General features: G+C 33.7%; 1 long non-coding RNA gene across 1 annotated transcript; it reads left to right on the forward strand.

Moving 5' to 3' along the window:
- Positions 1–401: 401 nt before the first annotated feature.
- On the forward strand, positions 402–944 carry LOC141717400 (uncharacterized). Its single transcript, XR_012573637.1, has 3 exons — positions 402–493; positions 639–700; positions 882–944. It is a non-coding gene; the product is annotated as an uncharacterized LOC141717400 (long non-coding RNA).
- The last annotated feature ends 12,549 nt before the right edge of the window (positions 945–13,493 follow it).

Below are 13,493 nucleotides of genomic sequence, written 5' to 3' on the forward strand. Positions count from 1 at the left end.
AATGCAAGAAGTTGATACCCCTAGAATTGAGAATGCAAGTATCTGCTAACCATCATTTTTTATTGCAGTTAGCAGATATACTTATCATAGTTTGATATAATTTTAACATAATTATGAGTAAATGAGTTTTTCTTGGTACAGATCGATGTAACAGAATTCGTGGAGGGTCACTAATTAATTTAAGAAAATGTCTGAAGCTGATGTGGTTTGTATACTAAGTGGCATTGCACTATGTTGCAGGAGATTGTATCATCTCAGATGATTTGTTTTATGTCCAATTCTTTATTTGAGCATTGTTCAAGAAAGATAAATTTATTGCTAGTCTGACTTTAAATTTCTTTTTGTAGGCTTAGGAGCTCCCTTTGGCTACAATTTAAACCTCAACAGATTGCTGTCGGAGCTGCATATCTTGCTGCAAAGTCTATGAATATAGATCTCACTTCATCGCAGCATGTCTGGCAGGAGTTCCAGACACCGTCCTCTGTACTTAAAGGTATGTGTGCAGAGTGTTGAATGTGCCAATTTATTGTCCAAATATATAACATTTTATAACATGCATTGTAAATTCCATTTTATCTCAAGTTGACCAACATTATCTGTATTTTAAACCGTAATGTTCACTTTTATTATTGACACAGGTTTGGTAACACGGCATACTTGCATATATCTGTGGCTTTCATTCAGATGCTTAAAGCCCTGAGTATGTGATTTGAAAAAAATTTACACTTGTAAATTGCCTGTAAATTGTATTCAACTCTGTGATGGGGTGATATTTCCAGTAAATTGCCTTTTTTTACTTTTAGAAGAAAACATTGTTCAGTTCATGAAGCTACCATGTTTCCGTTAGGTAACTTCTATATTACAATATTTCTCACTTGCAGTTTCGCATTTCTGTTTGTACCTTAATTGGTACTTCTTGGAGCAGCCTGGAATGGAAGTCTCTCAGATTAAGTTCAACTTCTGGATTTTTTTTCCAATGCCATTTGTGCGCTAGCATTGAACTTCTCAATTTTCTTAGTGATTGGTCGAACCGAAGTAGTGACCATTCAAGTTGCTGGTGTTCTGAAAGATTGGATATTGATTGCTCTTTCAACTGTAATATTTCCGGAGTCTATTATTACTGGATTAAACATTACTGGCTATGCAATAGGTATATAACTTACGATCATTATACTTTTGGATAAACTTTGCTTGTATAAAGTTAATAACATGCAGTGTTTACTTCCCTTGATCATCAGATGTTGTCCAGCAGTTAATGGAGCTCTTTTAGAAGATAATATGAAAGACGAGTATAGAATGACTCAGTGGCATCTGAGTTTTATCTGTAAATGTTAGGCAGCTAATCGTTCATATATATCATGTCTTACTTTTATGGTCATTAGTGTTTAGGCGTATGTATAGTAAACTTGCTATGCAGGAGAGAGTTTAAGAGATATTACTACTGATTGAAGAAATTTTCAATATACTGGCTACCCGTTTACATGGTCTTACATAAATCTTGTTTATTTCTTTTTGTGTTAGCAGTGTTTAGCACTTGACATGTATATAAGAAAAGCTGATGTCAAAAAAGATAATGTACATCACTTTAAGGTAAAACATTGATGTCAAAGAAATCCAGGTTCAAGTCTAAATGAAACATAGAAAACACTTTGTTTAAGATAAAACTGATGTCAAGTGACATTATAAGCATCACTTTTAACCAAACAAAACTGATGTCAAAAAACGTAATGTACATCAGTTTCAGACAAATAACTGATGTGAAAGACTAACATGTTCAAGTCTAAATGATACATAGACATCACTTCATTCTAGAAAAAAGTGATGTCTATACGCTAAATTAGACATCACCTTTCATTAAAGAAACAGATGTTTAATATGCCATTTTACATCACCTCTGTCAAAATTATCGATGTTTTTGTGACAAAAAACATAGCTCAATATATGTTTAATATGTTTTAATAGGTGTAATTTAATTATTAAATAATTTTGTTATAGCATTTTTTGAAAAAATCATCACATAGACATCAGTATTTTTCACTAAAATCGATGTTTTTGTGACAGAAAACATAGCTCATGATGTGTTTAACATGTTTAATTAGGTGTAATTTAGTTATTAAATAATTTATTTATAGCATTTTATGTAAATAATCAACACATAAACATCTGTTTTTTTAACTAAAATCGATGTCTAATCGAGTATAGACATCGGGTATCCACCGATGTCTAGAATAGACATCACCGACATCAACATCGGTTGTGAAACAGCATAGACATCGGTCAAAAAGCGATGTCTATGGACTTTTTTCTTGTAGTGAAACTTTACCGAGTGGTTATGCAGTTTATATGTGCGGAAAAATAAAGTGCAAGGAAAGAAAATACCACACGGTGATTTTATCCTGGTTCGCGATGGTGCAACCTCTAATAGATTCGCTCACCCCTACTCCAGTCCCCGAGCTCCTCTCCCGGACTCGGGATTTTCCCTTATAATAAACTCGCTCATTTAGTAGGAGGAGAAGCCTTTACACCCTTACAAGTATTTATCTTGGTGCGTAATAGAAGGGTCACCACCTCAAAATAAATGTAATATCTACACAACTTATCTTAGACAATAACTTCCCGCTATTTCTTCAAAGTTGTTGTAGAGCCTTTGTGTGGACTTGGCTTCCTTAGCTTTTTTCGGTCTTGGATCTTAGTGATTCGGTCTTGGGTCTTTCCTCTTCTTTACGGTGCAAAGACTACTAACTCCCCGTTAGTACGTCTAGGACTTGGGTCTTAGAACGAGAATCACCTCACGTCACTTCACCTCACTACAAAACTAATAAGACAATCCACGAAACAAACCAAGTATAGAAAAGATGGTTTTAACTAGTATGTTACGGTACTAGTCCACAAATAGTATAATATTCAAATAAGAATATTAAAACTAAATACGAATACTTGACTTAAGATAATAAATAGTAGTCCAATTATTTTTATGATTACTCCTTTATAGATTGATTAGAAAGGTGGAGTAATATGAGAAGTCTTTTTATATTAAGCACTTATGGCTTATGACTTCTTTAATATTCTTCTTCTTTCGATTATATATTTATGGATCAAAGAATACTTTAATTACAACCTCGGAGTTGTAATTTACCTTTAAGTATATCAACTTAAGGTTTTAAGGTATACTTGTAAATTGACGATTATAAGGTCAAAGTATACTCGTTTAACTTCAAGCACGTTTATAAGATTTATGAGTCTCAACCAAGATCCAAATAAGTTAAGTGCAAGTAATTGGCTTAAGATTGTGCTTTCCAAGTTTGGACTAATAATTACGAGTATTTTATAGATATTATAGTATAACCCCACGGAACACTGAAAGATGTTAGAAGGGGCTTATACGATATGACTCATAATTGTTTATATACACGATATGTATTAGCCAAGATCCAATTAAATAGCCTGAATTTAATTGGCTAACTCGTGGATTTGATTCGTCCTTAACTTTAACGGATGATTACGAAGTGTTTATAGATCGAGTTATAATCCCCGGAACACTAAAGATGTTAGAAGGGATTAAAACTATGCTTAGTAATAATTTATGTGCACGAAATGTGTTAGCCAAGATCCAATTAAATAAAGTGCAAGTAATTGGCTAACTCGTGAACTTAATCCGTTTTGATATTTGACAAATTACGAAGTGTTTATAGATCGAGTTATAATCCTCCGGAACACTAAAAATGATAGAAGGGATTAAAACTTTACTTCATAATATTTTATGTGCATGAATAATTGTTAGCCAAGATCCAATAATAAAAATAATTGGCTAACTCATGAACTTGGGTCAAATATAGTCTCCCTTTTGGAGATGAAGTACTTTTGTTTATATATCTTCTTCTTGAGATGATTTATGTGAAGATCAAGTACTTATTCGAATTCCGAGTTCGAATCTTTGTTCTCTTGAGAACTTTGTTTATAAGAGATCTTGTATTAGAGCTTAAGATGAAGTAGAGAAATTAAGTTCAAAGCTCAAATAAAAAGAACTCAAATAAGAAGCTAAAAGTTACCACTTTTGAAGAAAGGTCGGAAAAGTTCGCCGGAAAAATTCGCCGGAGGTTCGGCCGGATTTCGGCACTTTGGTCGAACTTGAGCAGCCGGGAAGTGGTAGTGGATGAGCTCACTTGGTGGGATAAAGCTTGGTTGGGTGAAGCTAAGCTTGGGTTTCAAAAACCTTGTATATATGTAAGTATATAGAAGAGAGAGAAGGTTTTTGAGAAGAAGTGTGTGTATAGAATTTGAAAGAGATGAAGATAAGTACTTCTTGAAAAAATCCCAGAAACTTTGAGGCTCTTTAGCTTAAAGAAAATGGGTTGGGGTGGAGGTTTATTTATAGGAGAAATTGGGTGGATTGAATGGTGGAGATTTGAGGAAAATGGATGGTGGATGGTGTATGTTACTTGGATTGATGACATGGAAAGCAAAGTGTGTTTTTTTGAAACTTGCCATATGAGACAAGCAACTTTATGGGTTCAAAATCTCAGCTGATATATTTGAATAGATATATATTTTCCTTTTCTTTTAATCATTGTTTAATCACTTAATTAAGGATTAAACACCATTAATTATGACCACCTTAAAAACTCCTAAATATATACCATAAAATATATGATAATTACTTAAATAATATAAAATGATGTCCTTCAAGTTTTGGTCAACTTTAGTAAATGGTAACTAGGTCAAACGTGGTCAACTGTGGGACCAACTGCCTCAATTTTTGTGCCCGGACAAAAATTCTCTGAATGCTACGAAATTTTTACCATACTTAGAAAATGCCATTTAAATGATCCATACAAAATTTCAAGTCATTTTGTAATGTGGAAGTATTTTATCTAAAAATAAAACTGTTCTTATCAACCTTTCTTCCGAGTGAAAATATCATTGGTCTTGAAATAAAGGAGATGGATCTTTTGACCAAAGTTTTGACCTGAATAAATACTTAAAATATATTTCCTAATATATAAAATATATATGGATGATAGGAAATGTGTTTTAGTATTTTTGAATAATTTTCTCCGAGAAATGCCGATTTTACGAACCGGGAGAAAATTACTATAAGTATACATAAATGATTTGCAGAACTGGATATTAATATTACAACCATGAATATTAATAAACTTTGAAAAAAACTCTTTTGATATATGTAGATATATATTTTGGAGCGAAGAGTTAAATACTTTTGATATAGCACGAGACCTCTAAAGAATATTTCTGATATATTCCTTATTCGAGCTTGTTGCCATAATCCTGTTGCAACACAGATCTAAGAAATATCATAGCTTGATGTCTCTTCTTTGATCATATTGCCTTAGAGATATATTCCATGAAGATATAGTTTTTATATTTTGCAAAAATGGAATATATCTTTTATCTGTTTAAAAGACATGATTTTGCTAGTTTGACTTTTTGACTTTAATTTGGATCAATTAAATTCATGTCCTAATGGAGAGGATCCACGTGTTCTTAATTTTATGTTTAATGGTACAAATACTAAAATAAATAATATATTGAATATATCCTTTCAATCTTCCCCTTTTGGTATTTTCCAAACAAACATAAAATTAACAGTGTGTGTTTTCCCTTGGTGTATGCATGAATTTTTGAAAAATATTTTGCACATAAAACATTTAATTACTTAGAGATTAAATATCTTTCTTGAGATCCTGCAAAATACTTTGTTAGATGTATCATACAATAATATAGTAAAGCATAAGATAGATCCTTATATATCAAGAAGATAATCATATTTAATTTGAACATTAGGGGTCTAATTCTCTTATATTTTATCAATTTGAACATTAGGGGTCCAATTTCTCTTCCCCTTTTTTTTGGTATATGAAAAAAAGAGTATGATAGTCATATACTTAACATTTAAAAAATCAGATATTTGTGCTATCAAGTCATAGATGACAAAGCCATTTTATATATGCATGTTTTATTTAATGATTATCAGTTTGATCATAATGATTATAAAACATAATGTGATGATGTAAGTGATTCAAGCAAATGCAGTTTCAAGCATTGTGATTTAAACAATTGACAGTTTAAAGAAGTTTTGGTTTTACAAGAGAAGATATCAATTGTATTGCAATCAGATGTAGTATTAGAAATTGTTTTTCTCTATGAGTTTTATCAATTGTGTTAATAGAAAACAATGATTCTAGTGATTATCATGCATTTGTAATATTGTATTCTAGTGATTAACATGCATTTGTAATAGTTAAGATTTGAAATTGTATGTGTATGTTAATGATTTTTAATTATGCATACAGCCACTTTTGCACCTTTTCAGTCTTTAGAACTCAACAGGATACATGAATACAGGACTTAGTGTTGTACAATGCATTCTAATTTGTCAATCATATTTTACACAAACTGTGACTAGTACAAATTATTTTTTTGGTACAAAGTCTAACACTAATACATACTATTTTGTGATTTAGATGATTCTGGCTATTTTCATGTTACAAAATCTAACAATGATACAATCTATGTCTATTCTAGGTCTGAGTAATAGACTACACAGTTTGGAAAGCTAATACATTCTAAGGAAAAACCACATTTCTAAAAACAATCGATCATAAAAACAATATATATAAATCCACAATACTGATACTCAATAAATTTTACATAGTCAATTTCTGTAATAGGTACAGTTGGATTGGTTTGAGACTGGAACACAATACATCAATCTAGTGTTTGTATGTGAAGTAAAATGAGCAGAGGTTGAAAATTTATACCTCTTTTACCTTGTGGATTCTGACAGGTTGCTTGGGAAGTCAAGTTGTGTTCCTTGTATACTGTGAAAATCTCTTGCTGGGATTCAAGGGAATCAAATTTGCCATTCTTTTCTTTTAGAGTTCATCGGGGACATTTGAGTTTCCTGCATGTCAGTTATATACAATACAAGGACCAGATATTTGATATGGCAGAATGCAACAAGAATGAGACTGACAAAACATGACTGACTCTTATTAAGTTAAATACTACTATTCTAGCAATTTTATCACAACAGAATAGATAAACAGGATAGTGTAAACATTGTTCCTACATAAGATAGATAAAGACAGATTTACCCAGCTGCAACAAAATAAGTCATGATATATTACCAAAAGTGTTCTCAATAATCAGTGTGGTTCACTGATTATTTTGAACAAAATCCTGAACCTGTTTTAAGTCATTACAAACCAGAGAAGTGCATATACTTCTGAAATTCAAAGATCAACAGAGTTTAAATATTACATACCAACAGACAACACAGAATCCTTACAAAGTACGAATACATCAGAAAACAGCAAAAGAGGTACATAACAACAAGTACCAGTACAACATCACAAATCAGACTTTATCAAATAGCAGAATCAACCAAACTTAACCAATCACATTTCCATCAGCACCACAGATATGAACCAAATCAGGCAAGTTATCAATCAGTTGACCTCTAGCACCCACAATAACCTCTTCTAACTCATGAATCATAGCAGTGTTATCATGCATAGGGACTTGAAAGGAAGTGACAATGTCATGATCATTCATGCAAGGAGTTCCTAGAGTAGATGTAGCCAAATGCTCTAAATATGCAATCCTATGTTCGGAAGAGGCAATGAGGCTCTCTAATTCTCCTACTTTTTCTTTAATCTCATTGTTTTCTTCCTTAACCCTCTTAAGTTCAAGTTTTAACTCATGAAACATGATTTTGACAGACTCAAACTTAGACAGAAACACATCTTCCTCTCTTATGAATTGAGGAATAACTGTGGGAGTTGCCTCTTGAGGCTCACAATGCATCAGGGGCACTTGTGGCCTAATGTGTTCATTAGTCATTTGAGAATCAGCAATATTAGAAAATGCTTCAGGCATGTTAATGTTGCAAAGTGCAAAGAAGGATGAGATTAGCATACCATAAGGCATATAATCTACAAGATGTGCAATGATCATGTTTAGAAGAATAACATGAGAGATACTAAAGTGGATTTTGTTAGTGCAGAGAAGATACATGATTTCTATATCAAAGAAATCAAAGTACTTACTTTGATTTGGTTTTGGCATAACATTTGCCCTAATGATTAGAGCAAGATGCTGAAATGTGCTAGTGAAGTGTTTGAAATGAATACCACAATTAACATCACAGAGACAATCAGGAATATCAGATTTACAAAAAGTGCCAAGCATTAGTTCAAATTCAGATTTGTTAAAAACAAATAGAGAGAAGATATCATCACAAGGCAACTCACACAAATGCAAAGGTAAATGCAGTTCCCTATTAATGCTTTTGTTATCAACACAAATGACCTCTTTGTTGACTGATGTACTGAAATGCAGTATGCCATCTACCCCTTTTATGATATTCGTGTTACAGTAGAACTCTCCCATGAGGTGTGTGCAGTAGTGCTTACCTAAGTTATACATGAGACCATCCCACATAGCCCTTCTAATTAAGAACTCCACTTCACCCTTCACATCAACACAAGTTCCTGGTTGGACATTTTTGATAAGTTCAAGAAACTTTTTGGAGTTGAAGGGTTTAACAGTTTTGGTAGAGGGGGCTTTGGTGTGTTCATAGAGGTGTTTGGATTTTGTCTTAGGTTGGCCTTTCTGGTGTAAACTTTGGCTTGTAAAGGTTTAGGAGGTCTAGGATTAAGAGATTTAGGGTTTTGATATTTTCTGCTTTGATAGAAAGGGATGGAATGGTTCTTATATCCCTTTCTGAATTGTCTTGGAGGGAAGTGTCTGTTGTGATAGTGTTTAGGTTGTGAGGTTTGAACAGGTTTGAAGGCAGAGGTTTTGTGATGATGAAACTGATTTTTCTCCATATCTTCAAGAAGATATGGGTTTTCAATCAGTGGTCTGGGCTTGGGGTAAAGAGGATTGGCATTTGGGTTCATGTTGCAAGTGAAGTGAACTTATGCAACTATCTAGTATGTGTCTGAATGCAGCAAACAAGATATGCATATATATAAACTTTTAACACAGATTGTAATAACCCCAAAATTTTGAACTCTTTGTAACCCTTATGAGTAGTGTTTTTGCTGATATTGCTGAATAAGAAAACTGTTCATGCCATACTATGTAGGGGTTCTGTTATGGATATTCTGAGATTTTATTGGTATTCTATAGGGTATATAAGTGTATGTAAAGATCGTCAGAATCCAATTCCGAACACTTTGATTTTTCCCGGAAATCCACTAGATACGGAAAGAATTAAGTATAAGGTAACATGGTAAAAAGGATTTAAATTAAAGGATTATAAGAGAGGATCATAAAAGGAATATAATACATTGAGAAAGGTTAAGGGAACCTAAGTAATAAGATCCCGGGTATGATCCCTCAAACAATAAATGAAAACGAAAGTTAAGCGAACCGTATAACAGATCAGCGGTCATTAGGCAAACAATTAGGAACTTAATCAAGGAGGTTAGGGATGATGAGGTCATGCAACCAATAAGGAGAGGACAAGTAAGAGATGATGACACAATAAGGTGATGTAAGCATGACATAGGGAGGGAGGAGATGTGGTTGGTTTATAACCACACAAAGACAAGGTTAATAAGGTAATTAACCAAAACAAAAACAAAACTACATCTACCAAGCCAAAACAAATCATTTCATCAAAACAAAAATTGTATTTCTCTTCATCAAGAACATTTGCTCTCCGCTTTTTCCATTTTCAAAGAGAAGATTTTTCAAAATCCAAGTTCCAAGCTTCCTAAATTGGTAAGATAATTCTCTAGTACTCCTTATGTATAGTTATGGCTATCTTATGAGTTTAAGCCTCCAATTAATTCTTAATCTTCTCCAAGAAATAAATGAAGAAGACAATGAATAGTGATTTCAAGGTTTTTAACTTGATTTTTCTTGTTTTTCCTTTAAGATCCAAGCATCCCTAAGACATCTCAAGGCTTCTTAAGGCTTCCTAGCTACTCACATCACTTCAAGGAAGGTATATCATCTCCAAACCCTAGATTTACTTTGTATATTAGGATGATTTTGGTTGTTATGGTAATAGAGTAGCTTAATGCTTGTTGGTTTAGAGTTTGGGTTGGAATGGTGGTGAATTGAATGTTGAAATCTTATGGTTTGGTTAAAGGACTTAAGTATAGTTTAAATTCAAGTTTAAGAATAAGTATAATTGTTAATATTGAGTTGATTGGGGCTGTTATGATGTATTGTGGATGGATGTTGGTTGTATGGATGGATTGGGATTGATTGGTGGTTGTATTGGAATGATATAAAATTGGGAAATCGCGTAAACATAGTCGTTGTAATGTCCGACTTACTTTAGACTGCTTTTGTTCATAACGTTAGGACCCGAGAACTCCCTGCTAGTTTTCGAACATTGCCATGTTCAGATAGTTCATGTTACGAGCTTCGTTTTGATATGTGGTTCGTTTGATTCCGATGTACGGTTTAGGAGAAACGGCCGTTTTAAGTAACGACGTTTCGCGAACGAAACATTACCCCTCGCCTTACTTTGAAACATAGGTTAAAGACCTAAAAAAGGTTAATTAGTGTATGAAACAATTATGTTAAGTGTGTTAGGTAGTTAGTAAGACACTCGCGAAAGAATCACCTTAAAACTCGTAATGGTTAATTTATTAAAAATGGTGGAGCCGAGGGTACTCGAGTGACTTAAGAGAATCAGTAAGCGCAAAGCGAGCGTTAGAGTCTAATTTGGTTAAAGTATAGATTTACAAGTGACTTTGGTTTAATTCCAACTCACATGTTGTTTATAGGTTACCAGACTCGTCCCGAGCCATTTGTATCCTCCAGTCGCTCAGGCAAGTTTTCTACCCGTATAACTGTTGTTGTGATGTATATGTGTATATGCATGATCTTGCGATAAATGCATATTTGTTATTAGGAAATTCTTGCGATATATTGTAGCATGTGATATGGTATATATGCATGCCTGTTTCATATTCTTGATTTATATATCTGTTGGTTCAATGCTTATAGTTGCATAATACCTATGCTAGAGATAAGCGGTATTTGAGTATACCCTTAGTATAGGGGATAAAAAGGTGAACTTTTTCTAAAATCGGGAGGCGAGGCTCCCGAGTATAATATATATATATATATATATATATATATTTATATATATATGGATATAGTTTTCAAAACTATTGATCGAATAAGGTTTATTCGATAACTTTATATTAATTAATGAATATTATTTGAATATTCATTCGAGGACTTATGACTTTGTTTATTATATTTAATGATTATTAATTGGATATTCATTGGAGGATGTATGACTCTGTTTATTTTATTTAATGAATATTATTTATAATATTCATTCGAGGTATTATGACTCCGCTTATTATTTAATAATATTATTTATTTTATTAAAGAATAATGTTTCGATAATCAAACTTATTTTCGATTATTCAAATAAGGATAGTACTTTCATATAAGTATATCTTTGGTTATTTAATATCCATTTCAAGTATAAGTTTTAAAACTTCTACTTCGATTATTTTATAAGGATTATCTTTATGAGAATATTATTTAAATAATAATATTCAGATAGTTTCTAATATATCGGGACTGATTTATTTTAATAAATCAGCAGTACTCCAAACATTCTTAAAATATTTTCGAGTCTTCAAAATGATTTTTTTAAAGTTAGAGTGGACCCCAAAACTCATTTTTATATTTAAGATCTTCCTTTCAAAGGGGATTTAAATACTCGCTCAAAACCTAGGGGATCCAGCTCTGTGGTGCATTTTACATTCGCAACGTGGTTGCTGTTTTAAGAAAATAAATGAATTGATTACTTACCCAACGTTCGGGAAGTAAGCCCATCTAATTGAGTCGGCATAAGGGACAGGCCGGGGTACGGTCTATCAAAGTGTAAGTGGCTGGGTGGCAGTCCATCAACGCGTAAGAGGCCGGGTGGCGGTCCAGCACAAGGTCCTTATGTGGCCAGGGTGATGACCGGTGGGGGATTCATCCATCTACTACTAGAAAAGGTTACTTATTGGTATCTTTGCCTGATCAGCAAGATATCGGGTTTATGCCAAAATTCTTTTCCTTTCCAAAATTCATTGGATGTTACAAACTCTGTTCATACTTTACATAACAGAGGTTCCAGGAAATGTTTAAGAGATATATATGTGGATATATATCGGGACTAAATAAAGTATCTCGTAACTTTATTTCATTCAATAATATTTCAAAGATTGAGTCTATTCAAGTCTTAACTTGTGGTCTCATCTATGGGATGACCTTTTTTAAACCTATAATACTTTGAACAGTGGTAGTTCAATAGCCTTATAAATGATATAAGTATAGTGAAGTATTTGGTAACTTCATCTTCCTTTAAGCTTATATCCAGTAAGTAATTATCTTACACTTGATAAAGGTTTTCAGTAAGTTATCTATTAGATACTTGCATTATTGATTATACTATATATTATCTTGCGAGCTGTAATTCTCACTCTTGCTTTATTTATTCATCACACAACAACAGTTAGGAAAGATGGCCAGGCTCAAGCAGACCCAGCGCAAGAGCGTGGGAAGCGCCCCGCGCCTTCCCGTTGAGATCGTAGATGCTATAGCTGCAGAGGTAGATCTATCTGTAGATCATACATTCTACTTTTGAGAATCAATTATGTATAATTATAACTTGTGGCAGATAATGGCAATTAACTGTAAACTTATCAAGTAATCATTTTGGGTTGCAATAACTTTTAATTGTGGATTCAAGGACTTGTACTTATTTCAATTTCATCTCTGAGACTATGACGTGTGGTGGTGTGTGTTAGTGTGGGGTCACAGCATGAGGTTGTTTATTATTAATTAAGTTAAGTGATAATTGTGGAAAGAAAGACCGTGACGACCCGGATCCCTGACCCCGGATCTGGGGGTGTTACAGAAATGGTATCAGAGCGAATGAGCGTGAATGTGAGCCAGAGCGGCCAGAAGTCAAGAATGTCCTATTCCAACCAGTCTCGACCCCCATTGCCAGCCTGTAACACTTGTGGAAGGATGCATTCTGGGGAGTGTAAAGGAAAGCCGGTAATCTGCTTCAAGTGTGGTCGAGAGGGTCACTATTCGGACAAGTGCACTTCGCCAACCCCCATTACCCGCCCAACCACCACTTGTCATCAGTGTGGACGCCCGGGTCATTGGAAGAGGGAATGCCCAATGAACAAACCGGCAGCTTCGGGAGCAAGCAGGGCTGCTTCTAATAAGCCACCTACTGCAAGGACTTTCAACATGACAGTCCAGGATGCTATGAAAGATTCATATGTGATAGCAGGTACCCTTTCTCTAAATTCAGTCAGTGCAAACATTTTATTTGATTCAGGAGCAACTAAATCTTTTATATCAAGGGACTTTGCGCGTAAATTAAGACTTAAAGCTGAACCCTTGATAGAGCCCTTACAAGTAGAAATAGCCAACCATGAAGTTATTCTTGTTAATCTGATTTACCCCGTCTGTGAGTTAGG

Source organism: Apium graveolens, chromosome 4 (genome assembly GCF_009905375.1).
Source record: "Apium graveolens cultivar Ventura chromosome 4, ASM990537v1, whole genome shotgun sequence".
Classification (NCBI taxonomy): domain Eukaryota; kingdom Viridiplantae; phylum Streptophyta; class Magnoliopsida; order Apiales; family Apiaceae; genus Apium; species Apium graveolens.